This window comes from Schistocerca nitens, chromosome 6, assembly GCF_023898315.1.
Source record: "Schistocerca nitens isolate TAMUIC-IGC-003100 chromosome 6, iqSchNite1.1, whole genome shotgun sequence".
In the NCBI taxonomy this organism is placed as follows: domain Eukaryota; kingdom Metazoa; phylum Arthropoda; class Insecta; order Orthoptera; family Acrididae; genus Schistocerca; species Schistocerca nitens.
In genome coordinates, this window is record NC_064619.1 from 304,291,288 (window position 1) to 304,310,524 (window position 19,237).

Consider the following 19,237-nt stretch of genomic DNA (forward strand, 5'->3'; position numbering starts at 1 on the left):
TTATTGAAGTACTACTAAAGCATTTTTAAAGCTACATCTTTGGAAGGTGGTATTTGACTTAACGGTTGGAAATCTAAAAAAATCGTGTCTCTGTGTTTTTGGAAATATAACCCTTAAGGGGGAGAAATGGCGGATGAAAATGTTTATGAAAATACAGTATTTCATTATTAAAGCATTTTAAAGCTAAATCTAACAAATTATGTATTTGGCTTAGCGATTAGAAACAAAATATTATATGTTTCAGTGTTTTGGGAATTTACCACCTCAGGGGATTAAATAGCCAACGGCCTTGCCGCAGTGGTAACACCGGTTCCCGTCAGATCACCGAAGTTAAGCGCCGTCGGGCTGGGCTAGCACTTGGGTGGGTGACCATCTATTTTCACCAGCGCTGTTGGCAAGTGGGGGTGCACCCAGCCCTTGTGAGGCAAGCTGAGGAGCTACTTGCTTCAGAAGCAGCGGCTCCGATCTCGGAAACTGACATCGGGCCGGGAGACCGGTGTACTGACCAAATGCGCCTCCACATCCGTATCCAGTGACGCCTATGGGCTAAGGATGACACGGCGGCCGGTCAGTACCGTTGGGTCTTCCTGGCCTGTTCGGGAGGAGTTTAGTTTTTATGAGATTAAATAGGGGATGAAACAATCTATGGAAATATTTCATTACGAAGGCATTTTTGAAAAAAAATCTCTGAAAATTTGTATTTGGCTCCCAGGTTAGAAATAAAAAGATATTTGATTCAGCGTTTTCTGGAAACTCAACCCCTAAGGGAGGGAAATAAAGGATGACAATGTTTATTAAGATATTTCGTTACATTGAATGATAGTTAAGGCTAAATCTACGAAAATTGGTATTGAGCTCTAAAGAAATATTTAGCAGGAGATGAAAGTTTAATGGAAGGAACACCACAAAGACACAAAAGTAGGATTAACAAAGACCTCCTACTGGAATCGCTATTTTGGTCAGAAGTACATTTGGGAAACACGATGTTTCTATGGCTTTATTTAGCGTGAAAAGTTTAGAAGATATTGCAATTTGTGAACAACATAAAACATTCGATTACAGATGAACAAAAAAGTCTGTACAGATAACAGAGTCTACACGAGCGCTAGATAGTTGTAAATAAATCAGTGTTTTAGTTGCAGCCAGCTCATGACAGTGATCCGGAAGGCGGGATTTTCCTGGGGGGGGGGGGGGGGGGGGAAGGAAGAAATGCACGGACCTGAGCCACACCCCAGTGTTGTATCCAGGGCAACAGCCATTGACCTGCTGTCGCAATACCCTCAGCAAAAGCAGGCCACTTCCGTGGTTCAACGTACCATGGTATAGCAAGAGTCCTGCCTTAAGACAGTGGCCTCCGTTTCAGACACTTCTATGTGTCATAGAAACACAGCTCCTTCCGCATAAACATCCCCGGACAGCATTATTTAAACCTCAAAAGGACAGACTGTCGTCGTTGAGCAGCTGGACTATGCCATGGCGTCCAGTCTGCGCCCCCCGAAAACATAGGAGCTGCACAGTCTGGCATCTCCATGGCTCTTGGCCTCAATGTTCCAGCCATCTTCGCACATTCCAGGCTCAAACTGAGGACTCCTTTGCCCTGTGTCACGGGGGAAGATGCAGGCTGCTATATTCTCGGTGACTATTGCGTCACGGTGACCAGCCTGCTAAGGTTGGGAATCTCGACGCATCCTCCCATACAGCGGCAAGGTGCCTCGTGATCTGCATTACTGCTGACTAGGCCGGGGCAGGAAGGTCAACACATCGTGAGATACTGCCTGTGTCGGTGAATTTGCCTCACTCGCCAGGGATCAACGAGGGTAGCATCAAAGACTGAATGAATGTAAAAGAAAGTAGCAATAAAGGATTTCTTGTACCCACAAGCTGCCCTATGCTGCTGCACCTTCATCTGTCTCCGAAAAAAATAAACCGCCCACAACAAGTAATCCTAGACACCGCATTAAACTTGCACGGAAGTAATATTTTTGGAAAGCATAATTTGCGACCATCTTTTGCAGCGATACGAAATTGCAAATATAAACAGAATAGAGTAAACGCGAAACTGATCTTACTGGAACCTTAAAGCAGACAGAGAGCAATATTCACAGTGAACTTGAAACTAAACCCAGACAGCGACATACAGTATCCCTAGATGGTAACTGTATTCATTCAGTATAGCAGAACAATTTGACAGCTTGCTCAGTCTTGATATGGCAGCTGTGACGTCACACACCACGACTTTGCTTCGCGTGTAAGTCGCTCCACCTTGGGATTGAGCTCACTGGTTCGAGGCTCAGGTGTTCGATTTTGCTATCGGTTTGCTGACGGCCCTAATACATCCAGCTGTCGCATATCCAGGTTTCACATTTGAAGTATGTTGCGTTTATAATGACAAAATACAAGCATTCTTTGCATAACAGTTACATTGAGTTATGACTGACGTCATGTGTCACGTTCGTTTCCTTGCACCACATGCACTTTTTAGCCTATTAACGGTTTCAGTAATTTTTTCAAGCAGCGGGTCTTCGTTCTGGACCATGACTATTGGTTTCCTGACACTAACGACACATTTTTGCGGCATATGTGTGATGCATCTTGTGTAGTACGAATATTTTTACCATTGATTATGCGCATAATTCCCCGAGAGTAGTTCGGTAGGAGTAAATAAATGTTCATGTTATGTAGCGTCAGTCATTACATCAAAGTTGACCTTAATCCAACGCATTCAGGCTGCTAAGCATTAGTGTTACTGTGGCATGACCGGCACCTTCACCGACCACACCCAGCGCCTCACAAAACTATGCCGGAGGCGGCAGATTAAGACCTACCCGCAAGCGTGCCATTAACAAGCTTGGTCTTCCATTCCTCGCTGTTTGCGATTTGGGGGGAGGCGCTCGCATACACGCTACAGACGCTCTACCCCCTCTCATTGGGGACGTGGGATTGGATGTGGTTCCAGCATGACGGATGCCTCACACACTATGAACGTGTATCCGGCAAGTTGTGGACACAATCTTTGCATAGCGGTGGATCGCACGTGGAGGTCTGGCCTGTGAGATGGCCAGGCCGGTCACCCCTGCGGGAAGGCGTTACACTTCTTATTCTGGGGCGCAGTGAAAGCGTTTTGTACCGCAAACCCCCAGCGACACCAGAGGAAATGCAACAATGTATTACCGCTGCGTGTGCGGCAGTGTCTGTGGAAACACTACATTCTGTGCAACGCTCACATTTTCACCGTATTCACAATCGCTTACATGCAAACGGTAGGCACTTCAAACATTTGTTGAGGTGGCGCAGATTCATGGGGCGTCAGGTTACCGTTTCTTTGTGACTACGTTTTCTGTGCTGAATGTCATGAACCAACTTGAAGTTTCTGTGGGCGATATGTCACTAATAATTGTGTGTAGCACACAAGAATTACATCTTATCACTAAATTGTACCTCTAGTTTTCATTTCTCTAGAAAAAAACACACATGAGCTACTTTTTAAAAAACGAGCTCTGTGTTGAGAGTGGTGTTCGTTGACCTTTATGGATTATTCATTCCTGCCCATTGTCTGATTCCCCGACATAGGTGCATCCCTGACCAATTGCATTTTTCACATTTTGTTTCATTTTGGAAATACATAAGGTGGCAGAGTTAGGTGGAACACCCTGTGCTGTATAGGAGAGTCAGTGGATTCATCTTTCTTCTTACTTTCATTCCATAGATACTATTTTTTTTAGGATTCTCTCGGTATTCAAATAATATTATCTAATTATTGGCAAGTAAGACTATATCATCAGAATCAGATAATGTGTTCTTTGCTTTACGACAATGTATGATTTCTCTGTGTTGTTGCTCCAGAACACATTTTTCCTTTTATTTTCACTATTTTTAGAATGTTTATCACAAATTTTTCTGACTGAAAATACCTTCCTCTCTATGTCGATGTTTACTCTTTCACGTAAAATAATTTCGGGAAGAATGATACAGTGTTCTTTATTTAATCTACTATCGTCGTCGTGAGTGGAATTACTGGTAATCTGAACTGACGTACCGAAATGAAGCCTCATATTTTCTGTATATTGTTATGCGGTGGAGCAGGCTGCTTCACCTCATTGCCACGTGGAGGAACGGAGGAGCACGACAGAGGCAGACGAGACCTGCTGAGTGGGAATCCTTAGCTCTCATTCTTCTGTGAACGCAAGTCCGTCTTAATCGTTTAAAACTTCTCAGTTGAAGCGTTCTATCTTCCGTTTCTCGATGACGAAGTGATGAGTCCTCTGCTTGCGCATTTCATACAAATTTTGCCGTTGACACTGGTTTTCTTGGTCACTTTTTTAATGACAGCATCAGTGACAACCCATAAATTCTGTGAAATGTGCATATAGATATCGAATACAACTGTAAGCAAGAAATAGATGAGAAACCACCTCTCCCCTTCCCCCTTCTCACACAGTCATGATGTTTTAAGATCAAACATGTATCGAAGTGAAAAAACACGTTTCTGTAGTTGCAGGCGCAGTAACGGAATTAATAAACCAATTACTCAGCAGCTACCGATACCATGCACACACAAATAATAATTTGACTATTGTTGTTCTGTTAGTATCAGCACACTGAAAAGGTGTGATTAATTAATATGTATGTTTACAACGCTTGCATGAAAACATATCAGTCATACAATTGCATTAACGATAACGTTTTGGAATTTCGCATGCTATTCTGCTCTAGACTATGTCGTAATTCACAACCGACGGACAGTCGCATTCCTGTCGCACGTATTCTTCCTCTTCTCAGCAGTGGACAGTACTCTGGTATTAGGAGAGTTACACTGCCCGGAAATCCCGAGAGAAGTACAAAGCGATTTTTAGAACTAAATTTTGAATCTGCATTTATGATCAGTTGAATATTGGCTGCCACAGACTACTGGAGCACAGTTAAAAAGGCGTTTCGGCAGCATGTAACTAGTACTAGGATGAAGAATGTTGTTGACACTGTTCAGATTATAATGTCTGACGCTTTTGTAGTAATTATGATTGGTAAAATTAATGGAATTTCTACATCAAAGATTAAAAAACAACGAATAGGAAAAATCGAAGAGAGAAAGATATTCGTGCTGATCTTTTCGGATCAAATCCTCATTCAAATAGTGATCTTTTTTCTCGATCATGAGGACAACTCCATGGTTCTGTAGGAATTTTGGGCAGAGTTGCCGTATCTGCCCATTGCTCTAGCCTTCAGCTCTTCGCCGTGTAATGAACTTTATGCCTGTGTTGGTAACTGAAGTGGCCAAGAAAGACAACTGCAAGGAGATAACACATTAATAAGCTTGTTTACAATACGTAAACTTAACAGTTCAGAAATACATAACTCTAATTGTTATGAATACTTCTGCGGTGCTGAATTGTATGCAAAAAGAGTAATGTTATTCATGGAAACAATCTTGGCTGCTGATACAATCTGATAAGTCACTGACAAGTAGTAATGCATAGTGTCGTAGTGCTATGCCGACGTAATTGCTCATTGCAGTCTTCCGTGCTAAGGTTAATACAAGACTGTAGATTCAGCGAGTCTGGGAGTGAGCCTCTGGCTGTTTAAAAAGACACGCCGACCAGAGTCGCAGACTGTCCCGTTGATTCAGCGTCAGACGGAAGTCTTCCAATTTTTGGCCGTATAGCCGAGGACTGTGCCATGAGGTCGAAGAGGAAGGATCTCTAAATCCGTCGGAACTCAAAGGCACATACACATTTTGTATTCCCAGTCCAGCACTTTCAAGTGTTACCACACCCACGTTTCCATGAGAGTCGCAGAATCTGTAACCTTCCATCAGGCGGCTGAAATGTTTGTCACAGCCTTCATCGTCAGTGAACTGGAGATATACAGTGCTGGAGAAGGTAGACAAGTCGATACCGAGCAGCTCTTTCGGATCAATGTGTATAACGTCTCGTAAAAATCTCTCCCATTTTTGGGCCTTGGGTCTCGAGTACGTTGCGTCAAACTGCAGATTGATCGTGGCTTTCCAGTACGAAATAGCCCACGGACGTAAGGAATATAACTATGACACTCCGTACTAGCGCGGTGGCGCGGTAAACAACAGACTGGAAACGCAACACAGAGCAGCCGGGAGATCTGCATCGCTCTACAGGCAAAGGCCGACTTCTACTAACCTACTTCGGCACAGCAATTCTCTCAACTGCACAGATTACCCAGGCATGCCTCTCTCCTCGATCCATCTTTTCATTGCCACCCCAGTCTGCTTTAAATTCCCCTTACACACGAACAGAATTGCCGAGACTCTCCATGTTCTGGAATGGCACCTCATCATCGAGCGTAAATGCGAGATCCAGCCTGAAACCCAGGTGTAGGTAAATATATAAATGAAATGACACAAAACGGAGATTTTCTGGCTGTCTTATGTATACAGACTGATGCGGCGAGTGAAAATTCGCACCAAAGTCGGGATTTGAACCCAGGTTTGATGCTTACTAGCTATGTGCACTAGCTACTAAGCCACCTTGGTAAAGCAGCTCCCACAACTGCACAGATTACCCTGGCACGTCTCCCTCCTCCATCCAAATACTCACTGCCGCACCAGTCTACTTTAAATTCCCCCCTCACACACGAACAGAATTGCCGAGGCTCTGCACATTCTGAAATAGCACCACAGCATCGAACTTGAATGATCATAAACTTGCCGCTTCAGTTTATATATATATAAAATCATATGTGTACGAGACCAGTAAAGTCTCTGAAATTGCGTCATTTCATTTGTAAGTTGTATTTATTCGTGTAGTTGAGGTCTCTTGAGGAGTAGCCACTTTTGACCGACCTCGTACTGCTGTATGGTTATCATTTCCTAAGTTCCAGAACTGTTGCAAAAGTCTCGAGATGGCACTTTGTATTACATTCAACGCTGCTTAGGCCGCGATCTGTGTTTGATCCACTTCATTTATTCTACCTTGCGAAACACTGACAGTAGGAAACAAAGGATCGTATGGCACTGATGACTGGGAGACGGTCTAGGATTAGGTTCAGTGGTATAAAAGAAATAGGTTTTGTTCCTCCACGTACAATGGCGCCTTTCCTAACACCAAAGTGGCTGCAGAGAAAGACTGCCATCAACAGTGTCACAAGTTCTCGCTCCATGACACACTGTGGAGAGATTTGAAATTCAATCCAGGACGTTGGCCAAAAGTATGGTGATGAGTAATTTTACAACACCATCTTACCTCTCGTAGTCGACAAGTCATGGAGATGGAAAATTGTCTCACCACCAGGATTGGATCCGATATGTCCGATTTGGGGTTTTGTAGGTATACATTAGTATTACTTTTTGCCCATGAGCATAATATGCTACAACCGTTTCCAAAGTGTTTTATATTTATTATAAAAATGATTGTACAACAAAAAAGTGTTTAAGTACGTCCATAATGATCACCACATAGTATTATAAATTAATGTGACCTGCCACATTTCTCTCTACATCTACATCTATACTCCGCAAGCCACCTGACGGTGTGAGGCGGAGGGTACTTTGAGTACCTCTCCCTTGTGTTCCAGTCTCGTATTGTTCGTGGAAAGAAAGACTGTCGGTATGCCTCTGTGTGGGCTCTAATCTCTCGATTTTAACCTCATGGTCTCTTCACGAGATATACGTAGGAGGGAGCAACATACTGCTTGACTCCTCGGTGAAGGTATGTTCTCGAAACTTCAACAAAAGCCCTTACCGAGCTACTAAGAGTCTCTCCTGTAAAGTCTTCCACTGGAGTTTATCTATCATCTCCGTAACGCTTTCGCGATTACTAAATGATCCTGTAACGAAGCGCGCTACTCTCCGTTGGATCTTCTCTATCTCTTCTATCAACCCTATCTGGTCGGATCCCACACTGCTGAGCAATATTCAAGCAGTGGGCGAACAAGTGTACTGTAACCTACTTCATTTATTTTCGGATTGTATTTCCTTAGGATTCTTCCAATCAATCTCAGTCTGGTTCAAAATGGTTCAAATGGCTCAGAGCACTATGCGACTTAACTTCTGAGGTCATCAGTCGCCTAGAACTTAGAACTAATTAAACCTAACTAACCTAAGGACATCACACACATCCATGCCCGAGGCAGGATTCGAACCTGCGACCGTAGCGGTCGCTCGGCTCCATAATCTCAGTCTGGCATCTGCTTTACCGACGATCAACTTTATATGATCATTCCATTTTAAATCACTCCTGCAGGTAAAGTTTAATCTCAGGAACTACTGTAGGGATTTTGATACGGTTTTCACTAATAGATAGACTGATTTACTAGGAAGGTTTGTGAGTATAATTTATCACCGCTACGTCAGACACAAGTCGTCCGGCCATGGATAGTAATTAGTAGCAATATGAAGCTGGGACAGGTCGCCAGTGTACTTACTAATAAAAGATTTCAAGAACGGAATTTGAGTAGCGTATGAAATGTTTCTTAATTTTGTTCAAATTGGTCTCCTCTAAAATTTGTTTACATAGGCTTACTCCATTCTTTTCCCCTGTGGTCTTCACTTGTATGCTGAGTTTATTTCGAGGCGTAGGTGCGATTTGCCACTAACGCTGTGTGTGAATACCACTTGTGATAGTGAAGGTAAAAATAGCAGCATTGCACGAGATGCATGTGGCAGTAATGTTAGTGATGCATGTTCGTCAGAGCCATAGGGTTACGAAGTAGGTCTCTAATGACTGTAAAAAAATGAACAGAAGCTTAGGTAATCGAACTCAGTTGCACCGGGTAGCCAGGTATGAAGACGTCAGTGAGGAAGGAAAGGCGACGCGCGCCTGACAGTGAGACAGCAGAGAGAGGCGGAACCTGTGGCGGCAAACAAACGGCGAATTAGCTGAAGGGGCGGCCACTACTGCCACCGTGACGAAGCGTGCGTGTGTGCGCTACCGCGTGCAGCTGGCCTTGCGCATTACGCGGCTATTGTGGCAGCCCTGACGGACAGCCGTGTCTAACCGCGTCAGCGCAGGCGCCACTGACTCAGGCGCCGCGCCTTCCTGCCCCCACCCCCTCCGCTCCCCTTCCGCGCTTCACGCTGCCGCCGCAGTGGGGCATGTGGATACGGCGTAGCTGTAGGTCACACTTCATCAGTCGTGAAGCGTAGTTGTTATTGATTGAGCCGAAGCATGTGTCTTCTTTCGATGTGTTCGATTCTTTCAGTCTCTCGACACCCACTGCGAGTAGTATTTCAATATCACTTTCAATTTTTCCTAATGTAATGTAGCGTCTTTCTTTCCTGGCCTCATCCCATGTCCTCACATGATTAAAAAAGTTATTATTCTGGGTATCTGCCAGTGTTAGATGCCATATGCCCTTCTTTTCACCCTCCCCCCACCCCCCCACTCCCGCATCTGTCTGCTTCTACTGTTATCCATGTGAAAGTGTGAGAGCGGTTTCGAAATGTTTGCGAGTCTGTAATTGAGATAGGACGTGGTACCAGCCTAGTATTCACCTAGTAGGGTGTGGAAAACCGCCTAAAAGCGGTATTCCGGGCATTGTACCGCATAGCCGTAAATCGAAATATTTAAAACTTTTGGGAATCGAAAGCAATGCCATCGACTATGTCAACTTGTAATTTGTTCCTCTAAGCATAAATATAGTCCTATTGTCCCTCCGTCTGTACGGTAACTTCTTTCCATACTTGGTGACTTCGATAGACACATCCCATCACCATGGGAGGAATAGAAAAGGAACAATGTAAAGAGAATGCGAATGTTCGTTAATCATTTTGAACATTGCATTTGTGGCTATTATAATTATTACGACTGGCAGTCCAAAAACAATAAGAAAAAAAGGGGCATGTGAATGGTTAAAAGAAACAAAGAACGACATATTCCATGTCAATTTACTCACTAAAATCTGATATGCCTAGCGGCCAAAAATTTATTAATAATGTGTCGCGAGGCAACGTTCACAACATAATAAGTAAATATGTTCATTAAATAGGAAATTACAGTTTGAAAAAGTTAGACGTAGCTGTAATTTCTGGTGACAGGAAGATAATTTGATTGATACTTAATGTTGGCTTCGTTAAGCCAAATCCCACTGCTCATTGATTAAACCCTAGTGAACCGAGCAGCGACCAACTAGTTTCGCCATTAAGATATTTAGGGATAATGTTGCGAGGCCTGAAACACTCTTTAATTTTTACAACTAAAAAAGACTGAGTCCCATCATACATTGCACAGGATTTGACTGTCAAAATGATAAATGATCGTTTACCATTTTGGCGTGTTTAAAATCAGCTTAAAAAGATTTCATCATTTTATGCAAGGACTGCAATACACTTTATGTATAACTTAATATTAGCGCCGATAAGGCTGCTTCAGTGTACTTAATAATGTTAACTAAATAATTTGAGAGGATTCATTTGTCTTTTTTAGCTTTTTAATACATTATTTTTAACATATTTCAGTCCAGTTTCTGAATAAGGGCAATGGCTTCAAATAGAACCTTATGCTGCCACACTCTTCGTAATTTTTTATGGTTCTCTCCATCCTGTGGTCCAGCTGTATTTCTTCTTCTTCTTCCCTTCAAGATTCATTTCCAACTTCATGTTCATGCTGTTTGTGAGTTCGGCTTCTTTCTTGGTTGGTTGGTTGATTTGTAGTCACCGTTCCCATAGGGTTGGGGAAGGAAGTCGGCCGTGCCCTTTCAGAGGAACGATCCCGGCATTTGCCTGAAGCGATTTAAGGAAATCACGGAAAACCTAAATCGGGATGGCCGGACGCGGGTTTGAACCGTCGTCCTCCCGAATGCGAGTTCAGTGTGCTAGCCACTGTGGCAGCTCGCTCGGTTTCCTTCTTGAAGCACTTCACAAAATAGATGAATCTAGGGTGAGGTTTTCCTATAACGTTATTTATTTTGTTGTGTCGTCCTTCAACAGCATTCGTTGTTTGGTGCCTTTTTCAGTAGCAATTGCACATTGTATGGGGGCATCCACATTCTGTAGCCATTTGTCCACAAAGTAGTAAAATATGAGAGAACCTTTCGATCCCAGGAGCTTGTGCATGAATCTCAACCCATCCATTACTTAACGTTCTCCTATTTTACAAAAAATGTTCAAATGTGTGTGAAATCTTATGGGACTTAACGGTTAAGGTCATCAGTCCCTAAGCTTACGCACTACTTAACCTACATTATCCTAAGGACAAACACACACACCCATGCCCGTGGGATGACTCGAACCTCCGCCGGTCCTACTTTATAAATGTCGGCGTTGCACACGTGCTGACATGAAGTCTTAAATCTTTGTTCTGGCGGTAATACTCAGTTAACCGAGATCTCGGGTATTCTCGATAAACTCCTCTTCAAACGGAAGTAATATCCATTTATTTCACTTGACGAAGGATCGGTATTGCAACTGCCTCAAATCTACACTCACCTCTCTAAGACACCATTGAGAAACTGCTTATTTAATCAGACGAAACAGGTGGACAAATGTGTCTTCCTTCTTGCTGCGGAGTAGTGCAAATACAGCAGGAATAATGTTTGCTTCGGCATTCGGACCTCCGAAGTCTTCGTGTGTGTTACAGTTCCATGCAAACTGCTTGCTGCATCTCTTAAATGTGCCATCCATTAAAAAAAATCGCAAGGCGTTTTTAAGGATTCATTTCCTTTGTTTCCACTAAAGATGACTATCCCCTCCTCTTTTCTGTCGTCTTCTGGAAGAAAACTACTGCCATCTCCCATTTTTAAAAGATCTTCATAAAGATCAATTTCATAAGAGTTCTTCTGCTTTTGTTGGCTCCCCCTCGATTGATTCCGCTGACGATGCAAGGTCCTCTTCATAGATTCTGTGTTAGATATCACTGTATGACGGTTTCCCTTTTCATCCACGTACATCTCGGATAACTGCGTAGTTTCTTCTCGAGGTCTCGTCTTCGCCTTCTCCACTTGTTCCTTCACTTCCAGAACTGTGCACCATCGTGTGGTTCACTTCTCCGTTCTTCGAATGCATCCTTCCCTTGTAATGTTCCAGTTTTTGGCGCTAGCACACCCATGTAACAACACTTTCTTTAGACTCCTTCACTTTACGATACACCTAACGACTGTAATGAGCAGAAGGTCTGCCCTTGGTCGTTTCAATAAATTCCATCTGATGGTCACACTAGGAGCTTTGGAAGCAAAGTGAGCATAAGGACTTATGTTTGGACTAGTGTGGCGTTATCTCTTCGGAGCAGGCAAAACCGCAAGTGTCCGGGGTCGCAGTGCACGCTTTCACAAGTGTTGAGACACTGGCCGGCACATCGGGCTAGTTAATCGGAAGGTGGAATCGATCCATGGCTGGCGCGTACCCCGAATTCGGGAAGTGGCGTACTAACGCGTGCGGCTCTCCGGCTGCGAGGTTCCTAACGTAGTAAATGATCAACAAAATTTCGCATCTGTGAAAGGTTGTAGTTGATTTCTTCCACTGACAGGCTCACCGGACAGAATTTTAGTCACTCCTTGAAAGAGCTTTAGAGCACTGTAGACGGTGTAGAACTAGTGCCAAGCGGTCATATGACCCTCGAGAACTTACGAAGCCATGTCAGTGAGATGGTGTTTATAGCGACGAGCGTTGTATGGAATCACTGCAGTTAGTTTTGGCGACAGGAAGCTGTGTGATACAGTGGTCGGAAGGAACTACCGTGTTTGGATGTGCCTATAACCACACAGTGAAAGCCCTCTCAATGACAGTTAATTTCAAACCCGATAGCAAGTGGTGCTGTCAGTGAATGCATGTCCGTCTAAACCGGTATCCAAGTGAACACTGCAAAGGGAACTGCATATAGTGGACATTTGGAGACTGGTACCTCCAAAGAGGTCATTGCTCACAGCGGTACTTGAATTTACACGTCTTCAGTACACGAAAAAACACAGAAACTGGACAATAACTGACTGGAGTCGTGTAGTGTGGTCTGGTGAGACGCGATTCCGCGTTTTCAAGTGATGCAACGTGTCGAGTGCACCGGGAGCCCAGCGAAGTTACATATTCCTGATATCTTCAGTTTGGGGACGATCTGCAGTGTATGATAACTGAAGAGAACTTCACAAACCAAGATCGCTCAAGAAGCGTTTTGTTGGGTAATAGGTTTTGACAGAGCTATGAGCCATTATCGGATCTTATGCTTTAACATAACAACACATCGTCAATCGGTGTTGCGAGTCGCTTCATTTTGCTTATTTATTTCCCACATCATGTAATGCAATTTGAAGCGCCTTCTAACCTTGATGGACAATGTTGTTGTTGTTGTTGTCTTCTGTCCTGAGACTGGTTAGATGCAGCTCTCCATGCTACTCTATCCTGTGCAAGCTTCTTCATCTCCCAGTATTTACTGCAACCTACATCCTTCTGAATCTGCTTAGTCTATTCATCTCTTGGTCTCCCTCTACGATTTTTACCCTCCATGCTGCCCTCCAATGCTAAATTTGTGATCCCTTGATGCCTCAGAACATGTTCTACCAACCGGTCCCTTCTTCTTGTCAAGTTGTGCCACAAACTCCTCTTCTCCCCAATTCTATTCAATGCCTCCTCATTAGCTATGTGATCTACCCATCTAATCTTCAGCATTCTCCTGTAGCACCACATTTCGAAAGCTTCTATTCTCTTCTTGTCTAAACTATTTATCGTCCATGTTTCACTTCCATACATGGCTACACTCCATACAAATACTTTCAGAAACAACTTCCTGACACTTAAATCTATACTCGATGTTAACAAATTTCTCTTCTTCAGAAACGCTTTCCTTGCCATTGCCAGTCTACATTTTATATCCTCTCTACTTCGACCATCAGCATTTATTTTTCTCCCCAAATAGCAAAACTCGTTTACTACTTTAAGTGTCTCATTTCCTAATCTAATTCCCTCAGCATCACCCGACTTAATTCGACTACATTCCATTATCCTCGTTTTGCTTTTGTTGATGTTCATCTTATATCCTCCTTTCAAGACACTGTCCATTCCGTTCAACTGCTCTTCCAAGTCCTTAGCTGTCTCTGACAGAATTACAATATCATCGGCAAACCTCAACGTTTTTATTTCTTCTCCATGGACTTTAATACCTACTCCGAATTTTTCTTTTGTTTCCTTTACTGCTTGCTCAATATACAGATTGAATAACATCGGGGACAGGCTACAACCCTGTCTCACTCCCTTCCCAACCGCGGCTTCCCTTTCATGCCCCTCGACTCTTATAACTGCCATCTGGTTTCTGTACAAATTGTAAATAGCCTTTCGCTCCCTGTATTTTACCCCTGCCACCTTTAGAATTTGAAAGAGAGTATTCCAGTGAACAATGTCAAAGTCCACAAATGCTAGAAATGTACGTTTGCCTTTCATTAATCTATCTTCTAAGATATGTCGTAGGGTCAGTACTGCCTCACGTGTTCCAACATTTCTGCGGAATCCAAACTGATCTTCCCCGAGGTCGGCTTCTACCAGTTTTTCCATTCGTCTGTAAAGAATTCGCGTTAGTATTTTGCAGCTGTGACTTATTAAACTGTTAGTTCGCTAATTTTCACATCTGTCAACACCTGCTTTTTTTGGGATTGGAATTATTATATTCTTCTTGAAGTCTGTCTCATACATATTGCTCACCAGATGGTAGAATTTTGTCAGGACTGGCTCTCCCAAGGCCGTCAGTAGTTCCAATGGAATGTTGTCTACTCCCGGGGACTTGTTTCGACTCAGGTCTTTCAGTGCACTGTCAAACTCTTCACGCAGTATCGTGTCTCCCATTACATATTCATCTACATCCTCTTCCATTTCCATAATATTGTCCTCAAGTACATCGCCCTTGTATAGACCCTCTATATACTCCTTCCACCTTTTTGCTTTCCCTTCTTTGCTTAGAACTGGGTTGCCATCTGAGCTCCTGATATTCATACAAGTGGCTCTCTTTTCTCCAAAGGTCTCTTTAATTTTCCTGTAGGCAGTATCTATCTTACCCCTAGTGAGATAAGCCTCTACATCCTTACATTTGTCCTCTAGCCATCCCTGCTTAGCCATTTTGCACTACCTGTCGATCTCATTTTTGAGACGTTTGTATTCCCTTTTGCCTGCTTCATTTACTGCGTTTTTATATTTTCTCCTTTCATCAATTAAACTCAATATTTCTTCTGTTACCCAAGGATTTCTACTAGCCCTCGTCTTTTCACCTACTTGATCTTCTGCTGCCTTCACTACTTCATCCCTCAGAGCTACCCATTCTTCTTCTACTGTATTTCTTTCCTCCATTCCTGTCAATTGTTCCCTTATGCTCTCCCTGAAACTCTGTACAACCTCTGGTTCTTTCAGTTTATCCAGGTCCCATCTCCTTAAATTCCCACCTTTTTGCAGTTTCTTCAGTTTCAATCTGCAGTTCATAACCAATAGATTGTGGTCAGAGTCCACATCTGCCCCTGGAAATGTCTTACAATTTAAAACCTGGTTCCTAAATCTCTGTCTTACCATTATGTAATCTATCTGATACCTTCTAGTATCTCCAGGATTCTTCCATGTATACAACCTTCTTTTATGATTCTTGAACCAAGTGTTAGCTATGATTAAGTTATGCTATGTGCAAAATTCTTCCTGACAGCTTCCTCTTTCATTTCTCTCCCCCAATCCATATTCACCCACTATGTTTCCTTCTCTCCCTTTTCCTACTCTCGAATTCCAGTCACCCATGACTATTAAATTTTCGTCTCCCTTCATTACCTGAATAATTTCTTTTATCTCATCATACATTTCATCAATTTCTTCATCATCTGCAGAGCTAGTTGGCATATAAACTCGTACTACTGTAGTAGGCATGGGCTTCGTATCTATCTTGGCCACAATAATGCGTTCACTATGCTGTTTGTAGTAGCTTACCCGCACTCCTATTGTTTTATTCATTATTAAACCTACTCCTGCATTACCCCTATTTGATTTTGTATTTATAACCCTGTATTCACCTGACCAAAAATCTTGTTCCTCCTGCCACCGAACTTCACTAATTCCCACTATATCTACCTTCAACCTATCCATTTCCTTTTTAAATTTTCTAACCTACCTGCCCGATTAAGGGATCTGACATTCCACGCTCCGATCTGTAGAACGCCAGTTTTCTTTCTCCTGATAACGACATCCTCTTGAGTAGTCCCCGCCCGGTGATCCGAATGGGGGACTATTTTACCTCCGGAATATTTTACCCAAGAGGACGCCATCATCATTTAACCATAAAGTAAAGCTGCATGCCCTCGGGAAAAATTACGGCTGTAGTTTCCCCTTGCTTTCAACCGTTCGCAGTACCAGCACAGCAAGGCTGTTTTGGTTAGTGTTGCAAGGCCAGATCTGTGGTGTCACTGCCAGACACCACACTTGCTAGGTGGTAGCTTAAATCGGCCGCGGTCCATTAGTACATGTCGGACCCGCGTGTCGCCACTGTGTGATCGCAGACCGAGCGCCACCACACGGCAGGTCTCGAGAGACGTACGAGAACTCGGCCCAGTTGTACGACGACGTTGCTAGCGACTATACAGACGAAGCCTTTGCTCTCATTTGCCGAGAGACAGTTAGAATAGACTTCAGCTAAGTTAATGGCTACGACTTAGCAAGGCGCCATTAGCCTTAAATAGCTTGTATATAAAGAGTCACTTGTATCGCCACAATCTCCAGATGTCTCATCAAGAACGATGTATACAAGGATGTATTAAAAGTTAAGTATATTCCAAAGATACGTATTTTCTTTATCACATTCATTAAGTCTCCTGTTTCAAACCTCACTCCATCCTTCGTGAGTTAGCGCGTACATCTTGGCCGCCTCTTTCAATTAGTGTGCGTAGTGTTGGCAAGTCTGCCGACACTACAAGATCAGTCAATGATCCAGACTGTTTTCCATGCAACTACTGAAAAGGCTGCTGCCCCTCTTCAGGAACCACACGTTTGTCTGGCCTCTCAACAGATACCCCTCCGTTGTGGTTGCACCTACGGTACAGCCATCTGTATCACTGAGGCACGCAAGCCTCCCCACCAATGGCAAGGTCCTTGGTTCATGGGGGTAGGTGATGGACAATATGTTAAACAAAATTTTAAAGCATAAGATACGATGATGACAGAGTAACTCTGTCAAAACCGGTCATCCAATAAAACGCATATTTTTAGCGATCCTGGCTTGTGAAATTTTCTTCAGTATCAGTCTAATGAAGCATTTAACCAACAGCGTGTGGAGGATATTGTAAGGTGCCCCTTATTTGCAGATAAGATTGCATTTTACTTTATTTCTAGTTTTGCTAGTTCACATACGTGAAGTGAATGTGGCAGGGCTGCAGTGCGCACGGAGTAAGGAGCCAGTGGTAGGTACCCAAAGTGGCTCGCAGCCACGGTTGGCCGTCTGACGCTCTCAGAGCCAGTGGAATACAGTAAGGTGCCGAAGCAGAAATCGCTTGTGACGTCAGCAAAGAGATGCAGAGGGAAAGTACATTTATTCTGGCGCGAATTAAGTAATTGTTATTAATTGATATTTGCTTACAAAATTTGCGTTTTTCCGCTCGGACATTAGGAGCTGTCTACGGGTTATAAGTACTATTTTTCAGTAATTTTACCATGGCAGGAAACGTTGATGTTAATAAATAAATGAATAAATTTGGCATAACCGAAGCTGTACTATCTTATACGAACTATACAGATTCTATGCTCAAGTGATAGACTGTGCGCCTTAGTCGGGAATCGTCGACAGCATGCCTTTCGATCTAGTCATACGGTAGACCATGCCCTCGAACCGTTAATAGCTAGCTTATAATCACTGTGAACAAATTCATTTTACGTTGTTTCTTAAATAAACGCACTTTAACGGCATAACTAATTAATTGACTAACTCCTCCTGGAGAGGCCAGGAAGGCCCAACAGTAACGACCGACCGGCGTGTCATCCTCAGCCCATAGGCGTCACTGGATGCGGGTATGGAGGGGCATGTGTTCAGCACACTGCTCTGCCAGTCGTATGTTAGTTTCTGAGACCGGAGCCACTACTTGTCAATCAAGTAGCTCCTCAGTTTGCGTCACAAGATCTGAGTGCACCCCGATTGCCAACAGCGCTCGGCAGACCGAATGGACACCCATCCAAGTGCTAGCCCAGCCCTGCACCTCTTAACTTCGGCGATCTGACGGGAAGCGGTGTTACCACTGCGACAAAGCCGTTGGCACTTTAATGGCCTCCTGTGTAAAAATTATTTGCAGAAACAACTTCTTCCCGCTTAAGTAGGTAAAACGTAGACAGTAGCAGGGGACATAAAAAATTGCGACAGCTTCTCCACATAACAGGTAGGAAGAATTCCCAAGTGACAGCTCACTAAGTCAGTTCAAGGAGAGATTAGTTTGATTATAGCAAAACTCGGGTGGGAAATTGTGGCTATTTGTACTGCACACCCCTTATACCACCATCTCAAGGCTCATTGGTCAAACGGAGACATTTCTGGAGGATTAGTATGAGTGGGGAGTTCTTTCAATATACAGCAGGTGGACAAAAATATGAAAACACCGAAACCGCAGAACATCACCATTCTTAATACGGTGTAGAAAACTCGTTGGCATTCTAAACAGCTTCTAGTCGTCTCTGAATGGATAAATACAGATCCTGTAAGGTTTTTTTTTCTTTATTGTGATTTCATTCCCCTGCCCCATATGGGTAGGGGAGAGATGTCAGCGGCACAATCCGCCGCTCTTCAGCCGAGTGACAGGAACTTAAAATAAGTATAAAACGGTACATTCGTAAGGCGATGAAGGGGAACTTAAAAAAGAATAATGGGAGAAAATGGAGGTAAAAAATATAGACCAACATGGAGACGTTCATGGAGGACAGTTAAAAAAAGTCACCAGAAAGTTAAAAAACACAGTTCACGATTCTTAAAAACTCAGAGAAGACACTGAATGGACATGCACACGTTAAAACTCGGCCACAGTAGTAAAAACACTCCGGAACAACACACTTAAAACCCACTTGGAGCACACACGACGAAGAATAAAACTGCCAGGTGGGACCTGCCGAGGGAAAGGGCAGAGAGGATGGAAAAGGAGGGGAGAGCAAGGGGCAGTAGGGGAAGCAGTGGGATGAAGAGAGGAGGGGCATCAGTGGGTACACGAAGAGGCAGGAGACACGTGGGGTGGGAGACGAAGAGGGAAGACAGGGCAGGAGGGAGTGCAGAGACACTGAAAGGAGGCACAAGAGATGGAGGGGGGGTAGGAGGGGGAAGCCACTCAGGAGGAGGGAGGGGGAGGAGAGGGAGCC

General features: G+C 43.6%; 1 pseudogene; it reads left to right on the forward strand.

The window, feature by feature from the left end:
- The first annotated feature begins 279 nt into the window (after positions 1 to 279).
- Positions 280 to 397, forward strand: LOC126263965 (5S ribosomal RNA; annotated as a pseudogene).
- Positions 398 to 19,237: the final 18,840 nt, after the last annotated feature.